This window comes from Panthera leo, chromosome A3 (assembly GCF_018350215.1).
Source record: "Panthera leo isolate Ple1 chromosome A3, P.leo_Ple1_pat1.1, whole genome shotgun sequence".
Classification (NCBI taxonomy): Eukaryota; Metazoa; Chordata; class Mammalia; order Carnivora; family Felidae; genus Panthera; species Panthera leo.
Window position 1 is genome coordinate 102,553,005 of NC_056681.1, and position 17,722 is coordinate 102,570,726.

Below are 17,722 nucleotides of genomic sequence, written 5' to 3' on the forward strand. Positions count from 1 at the left end.
TATATTCAAATGACCTGAACATATTGGTTGGGGAAAGTAAACTATGACCGTGTCTTTCATAGCTGTATCTCTAACACATAGCATGGTTCCCTGCTGTTCACTGAAGGAATGAATGTTATAATATCCATAACCCTTGCATTACAGAACAGGCACATGATACCACTCAAAATTGGTTGTGAAGTCAATGTTATTTTTCCCCAGTTTCTATTATAAAATCAAAAAGGTATATATCCATTTAGGCAGACTTGAAATTTTCTTGTAAGGCAGGCTTGGCATTCTATTTGAACAAAAAAAGTTCTAAACTTTTATAACACTATAAAACCTTAAGGCCCAAGAAAAATGAGTGCATATATTGACGAAAAGATAAGCACAGAATGTTCTATTCTTAGTAGCTTTAATCACAATTGTAAAAAACTGTCAAAAAATTGTAAAAAAAAAAAACAACAGTAAATGGATAAATACACTGTGCTTTATTTATATAATGTAATACTACAAAGCAAAACAAATTCACCACTGCTATACACAATATGGATGAATCTTATAGACACAATTATGAGTAAAAGAAGCCAGATACAAGACAGTACTGTTTGATTCCATTTATATACATATTTCAAGAAAAGGCAAAACTAACCTATGGTGACAGAAGCCAAAATTATGATTACCTCTTGGAGGGTTGTAACTACCAAAAAAAAAAGGGGGTACTAAAGAACCTTTCTGGGGTGTTGAAATATTCAGTATATTGATCTGTGTGGTGATCAATGTGTAAAAGTCATCAAGTTGTACATTTAAAAATTGAATACTGCCTATATTTATACCATAATCAAATTTGAACAGCACCAAGAAAATCTATGGGCATTCATCCTTTCTTTTACCATTCTTCTCCTCCAAATTGAGCTCCTTAAAGCATAAATCATTTTATATCTTAAAATCACTAATTCATGCTTAACATTTTGACTAGAGCTATTTAAGTACCTCAGTATTCAAGCTAAAAATGCTGCATATGAATTTATGATCTACTTTACATAAATTCTTTAACTGTGAAATATGGGGCATTTATATCTATCATTAGACAAAAAACACTGAAAGGTATTTTACTTTTCTTTCTTCTCCTTAGCCAGCATTCACACAATAACAAATTTAAACTTGTGAATTCCTGTATGCTTCCAAAAAATAGGATAGAAAAAGGACATAAAGAACACTGATCCCCACATCTATGAACTGTTTACAAATGTTTTACAAAAATAAGCTTTGGACACAACGGAAAGCATGTGTGGTGTAATGGGAAGAGGTAACTTCATGGGAAGACAGCCGGATTCTAATTCCAGTTCTGTCACCAAAACAAAACAAAGCTTTCTTGATGGAGCACTTACTAATGTATCAGATACTAATCTAGTTCTGTGAATCAAAAATGAAAGAGATAGTAGATATAGTTAAGAGTGCTTGGCATTCTCTAGATCTTGAATTAGCTCAACAACATTATGAAAGCTGTTTTATTTACTAAACCCAAGATACTTTTCAAAAATTAATAAGTCAAAAAGAGAAACTCCTACCTAGGTCAATTCTATAATGGATGACTTTTTATTAATGTAAAATAATAGAGTGGTTATGACCTTTTTAGGAAGAGACATATTCATGTTTATGGATATGTAAATAATTGTTCAGTTAACAAACAAAATTATTTTTAAACGAATTTATCTCTTAGGCAAATCCATAGAGACAGAAAGTAGATTAGGGACTGCCAGGTAGTTTGGAGGAAGGAATGAGGAGTGATTGTCAGTGGTCATGGGGTTTTTCTTTTCGGAGTGATGAAAATGTTCCAGAATTTTTTTTTTTTAAGTTCTAAAATTAGATAGTCATATGACTGCACAACTCTGAATATCCTAAAAACCAGTGAATCATATACCTTAAAAAGGTGAATTTTATCTCAATAAAGCTATTATTTTAAAAACAAGTTTTAAAATATTTTATCTCTAGATTTAACTACCTAGATTGCAGACAACTAGAGAAAATCATAATACACTGGTATAAATTTAAAACCCTGAAATTGGTCAATGCCAACGATATGTTCTTATTCTGAGGTAAATTATTCACTAAATCCTTATAAATCAATTTGCTTCATAAAGGATTCTACTTTTCTCCTTTCTGATATTGTTGCTATTAAAACAACTTAATCTGAACCAGTCTTACCTCCACAGGTAGTTTCTGCTTTTTCTTTATGCTTGCCTAAAGGCTCCTGTTACAAGCTACAGATCAGAAACTGAGTCTTCTGGAAGAAACACAAAAGCCTCAATAAAAGACTATACACGTACTCCTGATGGATGATATTAAAAGATATTACTCATAAATACAAGCTTCCTGAGATAAGCTGATATTATCACCAGAAAAAAGGTATTTCTCAGAAGGTACCAAGTGACTGTCAGGATGTCCAGGATGTCTTTACATTCCAGAAGCAGATGACTTTATAGAAGTAGGCTGCTTATCCCAAGACCAATAGAACATAAATTTCCAACCTACTTGAAACTATTGCTTGTAATACTTCTTTTCGTGCTTTTGTTCTAATTCACCTTGTCATTTCTCTTTCACCAAGAATAATGGAGAAGAACTGCTCTGTACTCATACCCTGGCGACCTTACATGTCTCCACATAGGCAGGCTTAACCACAGGCTGACCTAAGCTCTGGCAGAATGCCTCATGATACTCCAGACTATGGAAATATATGCAGTCGTGGCAGGTGCTGCTACAAAGCTCTCTCACCCACTGCCCTAAACTCTTCTGCCTGGCCACCGTTCCTCAGACACAGGGTATCCTACCACTCATGTTGCCTGTGATTATCTGGTTTCAGTGTTACCCAGTGAGACAATGGACAAGAGAAGCTGACACCATGGTGATCTGTTGTCTATGTAAGTAATAAACTGAATTTTACTGGCTGAATTTGTCAGCGTGCTTAACAGAAAACTTGCTTGGCTATAGGCTTGCCCATGCCTACTCCGATCTTTTCCCTCAACTATATAGCTTACATATGATCCTCTTGACAAAGCCTTGACCTAACTCCCTACCTTATACTTCCCAAACTAGGTATTTCTTCTCAAGGGAAATACTGTCTGGTCATACCAGGGCCATGGAAGAGTTACCTCACCTGAGTTTTTACGATTTTATGTTTATCCCCAAACTGGACCTTGAACATTTATATCCTAGATGACTCATCTTATTTGTTTCAGAAAAAAAGTTTCTCTTTACAAACTACCGTGGTAAAATCTGATGGATATCTACAACATTTAAAGTGTTTTTATCTTTATCCTCTATCTAACAGGTTCTTACAGCCTCTGGAATGTATTTGGTTTGCAGAAACTCAGCTTATCCCTTTTTGACTGTCTATAGCCATGGCAAGTTTCATTACTTGAGCCAACCTTAGAATTTGTCAAAGCCTCAACTCAAATATAAATTCCTTCAAGAATGAGATTTTGCACAAATTTATGGGCAAAATTTTAAATTCTAATTAGCCTAAGATCCTGCATAGTCTTATGACAATCCTTCCAAATTCTGCTTAACTCTATGTAAGTTATCTCTATCCCAGAGACAACTAAGAATCCCTTTCTTACTCACTTTTGAGCAATTCCTCTTATGGTTTTACATATGTGACCCTTTTAATCTTTATTTTCTGAATCAACAACATCATCCTTATTCATATTTGCCTCATCAAAATCTAACTTATATATACAGATAACAACTGTATATAAAAATATAATAATTAGACGATTTCAGATATTTCCTTCCCATCTCCTTCAAAACACTATGCTTCTGTGGGAGTGTCTGAAGGAACAATGATTTATCTGGAGGAAAAAAAAAACCAGACACTCCCTTTATGCTAGAATCATTGGGGCTCTATTTTCAACTACAGAGGTCACGTAACTTGAAAATGTTATCAAAAATTTGTGACTAACATTGACTATAAAGATAAATAATACTGCAAAGCCCAAGAATTACAACAAACTAAAGTCATTGATCTAAGTGGTGTGGATAACAGCATAGTCCTAAATTTCTTGCTGGTAAGCCAAGAAAAAAATATGAATTACTGCTAATGTTTCCTGCTGCCCATGGAGTAGTATCACAGGGAAAGTTGACCTATGTATATTCAAATAAAAGATAAGACAACTTGATTATCAAAAGTAGACTCAGAAGTCTGAATTTTAAGATGTGATCTCCTAATCAAAGTGAGAGAATATCTGGTCACTCTAAAGTAACTTCCAGTCTCTTCTTATAATAGTCATGGCTATTCTTACTTGTCTGACAGTCTTCTAATTCCAATGCTTGGTCTCCAGAGTCATACATGCTTCTGCACAGCTGTTATTTCATCAGATGGTACAAAAATTCATTTTGCAACAGAAGGAAAACAAAAGGACTCTGATATTCAGTCAGGCTAAATACCAAGGCCTTTGATCACAATTCCTCCAAAAATCATAACACATACAGCAGTGAATATGTAGCATACTGTTCTATACCGATAGGACTAAGGCAGTACTGCTAAAATAAAACTCTACCAAATTCCTAGCAGGTGCATACAAAAGTGCTGACTCTGTATCTCTGAGCCTAACAGATACTCTCATATCCCACCTCATACCTCTTTATAAAGAAATCTCTGTACTTTTGTGACAGCAGAACAAAATCAAAAGGAAGAATTTCTAGTTCCTAAATGACCCAATCAGAACATAAAACCTAGGGGCGCCTGGGTGGCGCAGTCGGTTAAGCGTCCGACTTCGGCCAGGTCACGATCTCACGGTCCGTGAGTTCGAGCCCCGCGTCGGGCTCTGGGCTGATGGCTCGGAGCCTGGAGCCTGTTTCCGATTCTGTGTCTCCCTCTCTCTCTGCCCCTCCCCCGTTCATGCTCTGTCTCTCTCTGTCCCAAAAATAAATAAAAAACGTTGAAAAAAAATTAAAAAAAAAAAAAAAAAGAACATAAAACCTAGAATTCCTCCTAATACATAATAAACTTTTTTACTTTTCCCCTCTTTTTCACTTTCAGCATGGAGAGACAGGGTGAACTCATTTCTCACCCAGCAAGCAGATTCATAGCTTAAAAAAAAAAAACAAACCTCAGGTGAATTGTATTATTCCTTGAAAGCTATTTATAGAAACTTTTATTGATCAAAATATAAAATATGTTACAATTCCAAAGATTAAGATGAAGCTAAGACTAAGATTAGTTTACACAGGGGTATGCCAGAAATCTGACTCATTTTTAGATGTGAGCTGCAAATTTGGCTCTGACCTTCAGGAAACAAGGATTAGGTACAAGAAAATCATACTTCTTTTTTAAAAATTTTTTAAGTGTTTTATTTTTTTACTTTTGAGAGACAGAGAGAGCAGGGGAGGGGCAGAGAGAGAGGGAGACAGAGGATCTGAAGCGGGCTCTGCGGCTGACAGCAGAGAGCCCAATCCAGGGCTCAAACTCACGAACCTTTGACATCATGACGTGAGCTGAGCTTAACCGAATAAGCCACCCAGGTGCCCCAAGACAACAGTGCTTCTAAGACAAATACAGACCAGTTGCTCGAGAGGCATCTTTTTTTCTATGAGTGAAACCAGAAAAATTTCTCCCCTGAGTGCTCATAAAGACATTATTAGCTGGTACAATGGTCAGTACTTCACACAATGGACACTATCTTCAGTGCAATAGTTTATCACCTACAGCATGCCCCAATTTGAACCAAGGGTTTGCAGTCAAAATCCAATTGCAAAAAAGCAATTATATGAGGAAACAAAGTAATATTGTTCAAGTATGCAATTGTCTGATGTTCCTATTTTTTAAAATATTTTATTTTATTTTTTAAGTAATCTCTGTAGCCAACATGGGGCTTGAACTCACAACCCAAGAGTCGCTTGCTCTACTGACTGAGCCAGCCAAGTACCCACCCCTCTGAGATTCTGATTTAATCCAAGGATGAAATTCACAACATCTAGAGCAGGGATTCTCAAAAACTTTATGTATATAAGAATTTTTAGTCCTCCCAACAGAAAGGGGGGGGGGCATTTGTTCATTTAACATGTATTTATTCACCACCTTCTCAGTGGGGATACAATGATAAACCAGAAAGAGACATGGTTTCTTCTCTCAAGAAGTATTTAATCTAGTGATGGGGGAGATAGACATCAATGAAAGAATCACAAATATATATAAAATAACAACCATACAAGTAAATGGAGGAGGTAAATAGTGCTATGAGAGCACAGAATAGGAGAAAGTCATCTGTCAGGGAAGTCTGAAAGGCTTTCCCTGAGGAAGTCATGAATGAATGGAGGTGATGAGTTAGCCTAAGAGATAAAGGGCTGGGGAAGGACCTCTGGTAGACAGACACAGCAAAATTTCTGTGTAGAACTGAGACAGAAACTGAGACAATGCCAATGTCACTGGATAATAAAGAAAAAGGGAAAGTTGGTTCAAAATTAGGCTGGTTGCTTCTAGATCATGCACAGCTTTGACCATATTTGGAGTTTATTCTAATATAAATGAGAAAGCACTCAAGTGTTTCCAGGAAAGAAGGTGATATAATTAGATCTTCATTCTGAAAGATAGCTTTGGGAGTAAAAAACAGATCTAAAGGGGAAATAAAACAGTTGCAGGAAAGCAGGATGCCACTGCAAAAATCAAGCAAGAATCCAAAAGAAGAATGGAATATATTTGGAGAATCAGATAACTTGACACTCTCCACCCAAATACATACATTTTACCACAGATGGGGATGTTTATTCTCTAACAGTTCTGAGGCAGAAAAAATGAGCTGAAAATCAGTAATACTGAGAAATTAATAAACCATTATCCTTCAGGCAATCCTCCATTAATATTACAAACATTCCCATAATTTGTATATTTAAATGTCACCTCATTATTCCTGAGGTCATTCCTTTGAATGGGGTCAAGATTTTCCTTAAAAGTAGTAAGGAGGTGAATGAATAATGTGTTAATCTTCTATATCACAGGAAGACATAATCCCCATCATTTCAGCCTCAAAATTTTCAAAGCAGGCATTATAATGATCTGACTCAGGTAATGAATTTATCAGTAACATATTAATGAAACATGTGAATTCAAGCAATGTAACTTCCTGATAAACCTCCCAATATAAATTTGGTGCAGAGTACACCATTAAGTTGTTAATTAAAAGACCTGAACGAAGAAAAGGAGTCCTTAGAAGATCTATGCTTTTATTTAAACACATTTTTCAGGAGCACCTGGGTGGCTCAGTTGGTTGAGTGACCAACTTCGGCTCAGGTCATGATCTCACAGTTTGAGTTTGAGCCCCTGCATCGGGCTCTGCGCTGACAGCTAACAGCTCGGAGCCTGGAGCCTGCTTCAGATTCTGTGTCTACCCCCCTCTCTGCCCCTCCCCTGCTCATGCTCTGGCTGTCTGTCTCTCTCTCTCTCTCTCTCTCTCTCTCTCTCTCAGTAATAAATAAACATTAAAAAAATAAAAAAATAAAATAAACACAGTTTTCAGGAAATGAAAAGGTTAAAAACAAATGAACTATATATTCAACTCAAGAATTCAGAAATGGGCAAACCCAAAAGAAGAATGAAAATAATAAATATAAGGACAGAAATAAAAAAATACAGAAAACAATAGAGAACATAAATAAAACTAATGGCTATTCTTTAAAGAAAGCATTAACATTCACCATTCACTGTAGTGCCAGCTTGTCTCAGTAGTCCTGCAATCTCTCAAATCTAGATATTAATAAACAGAAAATGCAAATAATTCCATTTTAGCTTTTCCTCTAAGAAAAAGGGTAAGTTAACTTTGTTATTTTTCCCTTAAAGTCCAAAATACTGCCTGGAACAGAACCTTTAAAAAACTGGGGGCTATCAGAGGATTATGGATATGTGACTTTAACAAATAATTTAAAAATAGTTTTCAGGGGGCGTCTAGGTGGCTCAGTCAGTTAAGCATCCAACTCTTGATGCCAGCTTAGGTTGGGATCTCATGGTCCTGGGATTGAGCCCTGCATAGGGCTCCGTGCTGAGCGTGGAGACTGCTTGGATTCTCTCTCTTTCCCTCTCTGCTCCTCCCCTCCCCTGTTCACATTTACCCACACACTCTCTCTCAAAATAAATAAACATTAAAAAAATTTTTTTCCAGCAATTTTTAGTCTACCCTTTTTATTATCTAATTCTTTCACTACTTAAGACTATCTTCAATTCCAGCAAATGTGTGTATGACCAAGTAATTGTGAAGTAAAATAACATCTTGAATCAGGTTAGTAAAAAAAAAAAAAAAAAAAAAAAAACTAGTATGATAGTTAACAATTACTGAATAATTACTATGCTGCAGACATTTTTGATCCATTTGCTTCATTTTCATGTTAACTCTGAAATATATTATCCCCAATAAACAGGTGAAGAGAAGGGACAAAGACCTTAACTGATTCTGCTAGTAAATGACAGAGCTAGAGCCCAAATTCAAGACAGTCTGATTGCCAGACCCATAGTTCTTAACCATATTGCTCTAATAGCTTCACACATTTGGTCACAGGAGAAAACTGCAAATAGCCAAACCACTTAATATCAGCTAATGTAAAGAAGATTATTTAAGAAGCTCACCAACTAGTAGGTAAGCTATGAGGGTGTTTACTACAAACTTCAACATCTTTGCATGTTTGAAACTTTTCACAATAAAATGTTGAGGAAAAGAAACTTCAACATGCGTTTAAGTAGTATTTTAAGAGACGATACAGAGAAACTGTTAAGGTCTAAAAGTTGCATTTCTGACATGCAAAAGTAAATAATAACTACTTCAGTTCCACAGAAATTATTTTAATGTTTGTTAAGGAAATGGCAGCCACCAGGCTAGATCAGTTCAACTGATAATATGGGACTTGGAGTTATAAGGTGCTATAGGGTTTTCTTTTTATTAAACAGTATTTTTCTCAGGGACTCAAAGAAAATTAGTCCAAATTTTGTATTATATATATATTTTAAAAAGAAGTAAAAAGAATCAAATCATGCAGAGCTGGAAAATGGGGTTCCCTGTTCATTTCAGGGTCCCAGACAAGCTGATAAAGTACTGGTGTAGTTTAGCTGGAATGTAAATTGGTGCATCCACTGTGGAAAACAGTATGGAGGATGGTCCCGTAATTCCACTACTGGGTATTTATTCAAAGAAAATAAAAACACTAACTTGAAAAGATATAAACACCCCTATGTTTATTGCAGCATTATTTAAATACACAAAATATGGAAGCAACCTAAGTGTCCATCAGTAGATGAATGGATAAAGAAGACGTGGAATATTAGCCATAAAAAGAGAATGAGATCTTGACATTTGGGACAACAGGTACAGACAGACATAGAGAATATTATGCTAAATGAAATAAGTCAAAGACAAATACCATAGGGTTTCACTTACATGTGGAATCTAAAAAATTAAACAAACATACAAGCAAACAAAAAACAGAAACAGATTCATAAATACAGAGAACTGGTGGGTGCTAGAGTAGAGGCGGGTAGGGGAATGAGCAAAATAGATGAAGGGGACTAAAAGGTATAAACTTCCAGTTATAAAATAAATAAGTCACGGGGGCACCTGGGTGGCTCAGTCAGTTAAGCGTCCAACTTCGGCTCAGGTCACAATCTCGTGGTTTGTGAGTTTGAGCCCCACATAGGGCTCTGTGCTGACACCTCAGAGCCGGGAGCCTACTTCTGATTCTGTGTCTGCCTCTCTCTCTGCCCCTCTCCCGCTCATGCTCTGTCTCTCTCTCTCAAAAATAAATTAAAATGTTAACAAAATTAAAAAAATAAGTTACGGAGATGAAAAGTACAGCATAGGGAACATAGTCAATAATGTTGTGTAATAACATTCTATGGTGACAGATGGTGACACTTATTGTGAGGAGCACAGAGTAATGTACAGAATTGTTAAATCCCTATGTTGTACACCAGAAACTAATATTATATTTTATTGTCAACTGTACTTCAGTAAGAATTTAAAAAAACATGTATTATCCCACTGCTTTCTGGTCTCCAGGGTTTCTGATGAAAAGTACTGTTAAATTTGATTAAAGATCACTTATGGGACTTGGAAAAGAAAAATGGCGTAGTTTAGGCAATAGCTTACTTAAGGTGAAAGCCTCCATGTCAAAGTCAGAAGATGGAAAGAAAAGAAAGGAATGCTGGAAGTAATGGAAATTGCTATGTTATCCCTAGGGTTTGCTGTTCAATGAAAACGAAAAGGGGCTAAGCACCAACATCCAGAAAATAGAGTAGAATACTAATGAGATGGTTGGCTGCCAGAATAGCAATTTTCACCTAACATTAAAGAGGACCCACACCCAAATCAATCAATCAATCAATCAATCAATCAAACAAACAAACAAAACCACCTTATTTAATGAGGACCCAGGATTCTGGCAAAGAGAGATCACCTGAACCTGGAAATTAAAGCAGGAGTGCTAAACAAGAATAACCAAACTTGTGACACGTGAAAACTGGTTACTTAAAAAGGTACTGTAGTAAGGTAGAAGAACAAAAGCTTTAGAGTCAGCAAGATATGGGTTCAAATTCTGCCTCCCAGTCATATACAACCTATATACTAACTTGAACAAATTATTTTACCCCCTAATATTCAGTTTCCTCATCTGCAAATAGGATCAATTAATTTACCATCACAAAGTTGTTTAAGGATTGAGATGAGTAGCCCTCAACTGAAGTTTCCTTTCCTCTTTTGATTTACCTGAAATATATGTCTTTTAAACTGATAAGAACAGATACTACACTTGATCTTAGCCAAAAGGCCAAGAAGCGATGAAATATATGCGATGGCCGAGAAGCGATGAAATAATAGAATGGGTATGGCAGATGACAGGCACTTTCATAGAAATTGGGAAAGGATATAAACCCAAGAAGCATGGATTCCAAGGGGGAAATTTCCTTTATTTTTCTTCAGAAAATAACAATGAAAAATTATCTCAAACAAGTAAAAGCAGAAAAGAAGCTGTGGTAGACCAAATTTGAAGTCTGTTCCTTAGGGTATTTCTCCATTATCCTATCATTAAGCAACACTTGGGTACAGTCTGTATAAAAGCCTCCCATATTTCCAAAGTCTCCTGAACACAACAAGGAAATACAAAATGGAGTATAATACCTAAGGTTCATAGTGATTATGGTGACATTAGATGTTCATGATGATCCAAAGTAACTAAGAAAAGGATAAATCAGTAACTGTCTAGTTAGTACAAGAAGGCATGCCATATAAGAGTTCCTTTGAAAATATTTTTAATAAAATTAGTTTCTGATAATCAAGTATCTGTTGATGCTAAATTCCCTGCCTCTATCCAATGCCAGATAAAAGAGGTATTATTGTATATTAATCTATGAAATGAAGAATTTTAAAAAATATCCTTGAGCTTGTATGTTTGACACCATGAAGGATAACCACATTACTCCTCAAACATACTTTATGCCATAAGCAAGACAAACTATTATGGGAATAAAACAAAACTGTGTTAACTTGTCATAAGTTTTTTTGAGACTACATTTTAAAAATTATTCTTTTTTTTTAAATGTTTTATTTATTCTTGAGAGAGACAGAGCATGAGCGAGAAAGGGGCAGAGTGAGAGAGGGACACAGAATCCGAAGCAGGATCCAGGCTCTGAGCTGTCAGCACAGAGCCCCATGTGGGGCTCGAACTCACAGGTCGTGATATCATGACCTGAGCCAAAGTCAGACGCTCAACTGACTGAGCCATCCAGGTGCCCCCAAAATTATTCTTTTTAAAATTTCATCTACTATCTCAGGTATCTCACTAAGCTAAAATTAATTTAGTCTCATTCCCTTTCAATTTATCCTTCTGACTTAGGCTCTCCAATATAGACTGGAGAAGCTAGAAACTCAACAGAAACAAATCTCAGCAAATACAACACTCTTAGAATTTGAAAGCTAGAAAATAATCTACGTGTCATGTCATCAGAACAAAAGTTGAAAACATCTTGTTGCATGAATCTGTAGTGAACTGGGTAAAACTGCCTACAACCCAGTAATATCCAAAAAAACCCACTCAGTCTGTAAATCTTAAATATGCCAAATTAACTGATATGAGATTACCTATATGAGGCTCCAGGTTTTGGGGAGGGTGGTAGATTTTTTTTTTTTAAGATATGCCAAAATTAGTCTTTGGCCTAGGTATCCAGCTAAAGCATGTTTCTCCATTCTGCCTTGGCCTGCTTCAAGCCATTTCTGGATCCCTGGATATGACATGACTGGAAATTACATGATCCTTAAGTTAGTTACTATTATATCTAATCAGTGCAACAAGGTCATATATATGCCATGTCATCTGGATTTACTATTGTATCTGAATTTTCATTTTCCAGGTTTAGAAGGTATTACAGGTAGAGCTTAAAACAAGAATCTTCTTGTGTGTGTTATATATTGAAATTTTATCAATAAGATGAAGTACAAATGTACATTAATGTAAGAGAAAAATGTGTAATTAATGATTATGAAAACCATTTTATGTACAAAAGAAACTAACAATTTTCAAATAGCCAAGTAGAAAACCTGAGTAATATTATTGATAGGGTAAGTTAGCTATTGATTTTAAGAAGAGTATAACAGAAGTCCCTGGGTGGCTTAGTTGGTTAATCATCAGACTCTTGATCTGGGCTCATGTCATGATCTCACCACGGTTCATGAGTTCAAGTCAGGCTGAGGGCTGGCAGTGTGAAGCCTGATTGGGATTCTCTCTCTCTGCCCTCCCCAGCTCACTTGCGCTCTCAAAGTAAATAACTAAACTTAAGGGAGAAAAAACAACAATTAGACCACTAAAATTTCTAATAACAATTTGAGGGATAATATTTCAGAATTATTTACATATTCCAGAAATTTAATCTATGGTGGGGATATTAACTTTAGTCTGAGCTTTGGTCAAACACTGGTTTTCATACTTGGATATCTGGTATTCCAAAAATATATATATATTTGCTACAATATGTATATACAGCCAAACTATGTAGGTATTTCTTACATAAATGCATTATTCACTTCTATTTTCATTTGCTTACATAAAACATATTTTTTAAGTAGGCTCCTATGTATCCCAAGGATATAGAAAATAAACCAACCCACAAGCTCCTTTATGGGCCAAAGAATAGACTTCATGAAAAATTCAAAGCTCAGACACAAGACCCAGTGATCTAACATTTTATTGTCAACTGTCAGTCATCAAAGAAAATTCAAGCAAAAGAGGTATTGGCTCTTCTGATCTCTATGCATTTTCTTTTTTTCTTTTAAGTTTTATTTATTTTGAGAGAGAGAGAGACAAGAGTGTGCATGTGAGTGGGGGAGGGGCAGAGAGAGAGGGGAAGACAGAGAATCCCAAAGCGGGCTCCGGACTGTCAGTACAGAGCCCGACTTGGGGCTCCATCTCATGAACTGTGGTGAGATCATGGCCTGAGCATAGATCAAGAGTCATATGCTTAACCAACTGAACCACCCTGGCACCCCTCAATGCATTTTCAATAAATTGTCTTAAAAGGTTAAAATGCATATACAATAGAAGAATTCTTGTTTACTACAGCTAAAAATGTGCACAGTTACTAAGATTGAACTGATTTCATACTCTTTTAAAAATATGTGAGAAAATTAACCTTCTTTATACATTCCATTCTTAATGTTTTAGGATTTAGAAAAACTCTTTGTCATAGAAAATGAATTTATAGTAAAGTAGGCTCAAATTGCCGTGATCAAGTAATATCTAAAAGAAGAAAAAAACAAAACCCAAGCCCTTTTAAGGATCCAATATCCCAATCCAGCATCAGTAAATGCAGTAAGATTTACCACCATTAAGAGGCAGCAAGGCAGAGAGTTCGAAACCGAATGCAGCAAGACATAGACTGGTTCTCGCTCAGCTGCTTCATCACCTTGGACAAGTTATTTACCCTCTTAACCTGTTTCCTAAACAATAAAATGAAGATAATAATATCTGTCCTTTCTATGTGGATCAAAGGAATTAAAGCATGTGGATTAGAAATAGCAATATATGTAAAATATTAAGTATCGTGAGTTCTAAATCTAGGTTCTTTTTTTCTACCATTTTTTTTAAATGTTTATTCATTTTTGAGAGAGAGAGACAGACAGAGCGTGAATGGGGTAGGGGCAGAGAAAGAGGGAGACACACAATCCAAAGCAAGTTCCAGGCTTTGAACCATCAGCACAGAAACTGATGCAGGGCTCGAACCCACGGACTGCAATGTGAGATAATGACCTGAGCCAAAGTCAGATGCTTAGTCAACTGAACCACCAAGGTGCCCCTTTTCTATCACTTTTATAAATAGATTGTTGTTGATTTTTACATGGTTTTATCCTTTTAATGATAATTAACTTAGGATTCCCTTTAAACACTTCTTGGGACTTGCTTTGGTTACTTGCCATTCAAAAATGTGGGTATGATTTATGAAAGTTGAAGTAATAAAAAAGTTCATTTGGGGGCTCCTGGGTGGCTCAGCTGGTTGAGTGTTGGACTTCAGCTCAGGTCATGATCTCACAATTCGTGAGTTCAAACCCCGTGTCAGGCTCTGTGCTGACAGTGCAGAGCCTGCTTGGATCCCCATCTCTCTCTCTCTCTCTCTCTCTCTCTGCCCCTCTCCAGCTCACACTCACTTGCTCTCTGTCTCAAAAATAAATACTTTTTAAAAAGTTCATTCAAATTAGTAATGTTAAGTCATGAACTCACATTAAAAAAGTAAAGCAAAAGAAAACAAATACAAAATCATTTTACAATAGAGAAACGTTGCTCTTTGCCAAGAGTAGTAATAATCTGCTAAAACTGCTTTTGCTAAGGTCATCCAGTAACTACTATCTGGGTTGGTACATGGCATCAGCAGTCAAGTAGTATCTCCCAGGAACCAAACACTTCAAAAAAGATACAATAAATAGGAATGACCTCAGAAAGTTCAACCATAAAATGAAAAGAAGATGAACCAAAACAGAGATGAAGAAGTCAGACACACAGGACCAAGTAAAAGATGACTAAATTTAAGACATTAACATGCAATGAGAAGAAATGTACCTATCAGAAAGGAGGGCTGTTTAACAATAGAAATGTTGAAAAAGGAAAGGTGAAGAGACAAATGTGGCCAGTGCCCATGTAAGCACTGCTCAGGAAAGAGGATATCCTGTAAAGCTGATAGATGCAAGTAACTGCTTGGCAGATATATTATGAACTTTATTACAGCCTGATGCCATTTAAAATTCCAGTCATTTACAATCAACTCCTTCATTCTAATCCCATACTCCTGTTCATTAAGCAACTTTTGATAATTTGGTTTTCCATATAGCAGCCTATATGGAGAGAATACCCTCCCTGGTGAAAACATCTTATCCTCATTTTACATGACTGAATTGGTATTCTGATATACACATACACATTCTCTTGTGATAGAGATGTCTATACTCAAATAAAAGTGTAAGCTCTACAATCAGATTACTTGAGTTCCCACTGATTTACTCTGACCTTGGAAAATTCATCAGTCTCTCTTCATTTGTAAAACGAGGGCTGTTATATAGGGTTATTGTGAAGATTAAATGAAGTAATTCATGGAAAGCACTTAAAACAGAACCTGGCATATAGTAAGCACCATAAAAATGTTAGCCACTGTTGGGGTGCATGACTGGCTCAGTTGGTTAAGTGTCCAACTTTGGCTCAAGCGATGATCTCGTGGTTCGTAAGCTGGAGTCCCGCATCAGGTTCTGTGCTGACAGCTCAGAGCCTGAAGCCTGCTTCAGATTCTATGTCATCCTCTCTCTGTGTCCCTCCCCTGCTTGTGCTCTCTCTCTCTCAAAAAGAAATAAACTTAAAAAAAAAGTTTTAAAAATGTTAACCACTGTTACTATTTTTTTAGCATGAATTAACATCCCCAAGTCTGATCAGCCCTGAGACTGATCAGTTTCTGAATCTGAGAGATTAAAGCAAGACCACTGGGGGCATCGATGCACAAAATATATTCTGACAGCCCTAGACTGGCCGGAGGCTTGACTTGGTGAATTCAAGGTCACCCATCTCTCTGAGATTTTTTTGGAAGTCAGATCACCTCTGTCTGTCCAGGTGAAAACTTGACTTCATCGCATAACAAAAGGTCACAAACTCAAATGCATAAGTGGTCAGCAAGTCACTTCATAAGCAGACCTTAGGTGCTGAATATGCAAAGAAAGGATCAGTGAAAAGATTGTGAAGGATGAAGACCACAAGTCTAGTGGCATTCAAGCACAAGTATTGTTAAACATCCTGTCAGGCAAACAACAAGATACTTGGTCTGAAGGCCAGCTGTTTGCAAGCCCTGCAGTACTGTTTCATTCATGTTTTTAAAAGTCCTAATTTAGTATATCCTGTGACCAGTTTTCAACCCTTTCCTTTACCTGCTCTGTGATCACCCTTTCCTTGAAACGTTCTCCTCCCTTGGCTTCCAGAAAACCTGTCTTCACGGTCTACTACACATAGCTGGGTGATCTCAGCATCTAGACTAACATCTTTGTTAGAAACTCTCAGATCTTTACCTCCAGTTCTATCAATGCTAAGAAATATCCCATGAATTTTGCCTTTTGTCTGCCTTCTTACTGTCAATGCTTTCGATTAAGTCCTCGTTACCCAATTTCTAGATTTTTACAGTGGCTTTGATTCATTCCTTTTTTTCATGCTCCACACCCATCAGCAAATCCTATTGGTTCTATCTTCAAAACATATCCAAAATCCAACCATTTTCACCTCCTTGGCCTAAACCATCATCACTTGTCACTTACATTACTTCAAGCAACTTCCTTTTTACCATTCTTTTACTATAGCATCACCTTGCACGTCCTCTGTTCAAATCCTCCAGTGGCTCCCATACCACTCAGAGTGAAATCCAAGTTCCCTAATATGGCCTTCCAAGGCCCTACACAGTCACCCTTGCCCATCCAACTTCATCTCTTCTCTTCCCCTTGCTCATTCTTTTCTCTAGCCACACTGCCCCCTTTTTTCCTTAATTACACTAGGCTCATTCCTAGTTCTAGGCTTTCTCCACCTTCTGTTCCCTTTATCTAGAATGCTTTTCTCCCAGATGTACTGGGCCTGGATTGCTCTTATTCTAGGGCTTTGCTCAAATGCTCCTTTTTCAGTTGAATGTTTCCCTAACATACCCTACTTAAGATGGAAATACCCTTCCCACACCCATAGGATAACCCACCTTCCTTTCTATCAGCATTGATCACATTTGTTTTTCATGTTTATCATCTTTTTCTCCAAAGAAAATGTAAGTTCCATTGGGTAAAGGATTTTTTTCTTTATTGCTATCTTTCCCAAGTCCAAAACAATATATACTAAATATTAGCTGCTTAATATTTCATGAAAATCATTGAAAGCTCCCTAACTTGTCTTCCTTCTACTGATATCCCTTTCCACAGTCTGCCTCCTCCTAGCCTCCAGGTATCATGCCAAAAAATGCACCTGAACATTCTCCTGCTTAAAAAACTTGATGAGAGGGGTGCCTGACTGGCTCAGTCAGAAGAACATGTGATTCTTGATCTCGGGGTCTTGAGTTTTGAGCCCCACGTTGGGTAAAGAGATTACTTAATCAAAAAAATCAAAAAATTAAAAACTTTGATGAGATCTTTACATCATTCAGGGTCAGATTCCTAATTCACGGAAGCCTTTTCCTCATTCCCCAAAATATGTTGTACATGCTTCACATACTAACACT

The 17,722-nt window shown here is 36.6% G+C and overlaps 1 protein-coding gene and 1 pseudogene across 2 annotated transcripts in view; both read right to left on the reverse strand.

Annotated features, from left to right (window-relative positions):
* The window catches only part of ZC3H6 (zinc finger CCCH-type containing 6), a 69,845-nt gene that overhangs the window by 47,129 nt on the left and 4,994 nt on the right, over positions 1 to 17,722 (reverse strand). The window lies entirely within an intron of this gene.
* Positions 10,677 to 10,794, reverse strand: LOC122216773 (annotated as a pseudogene).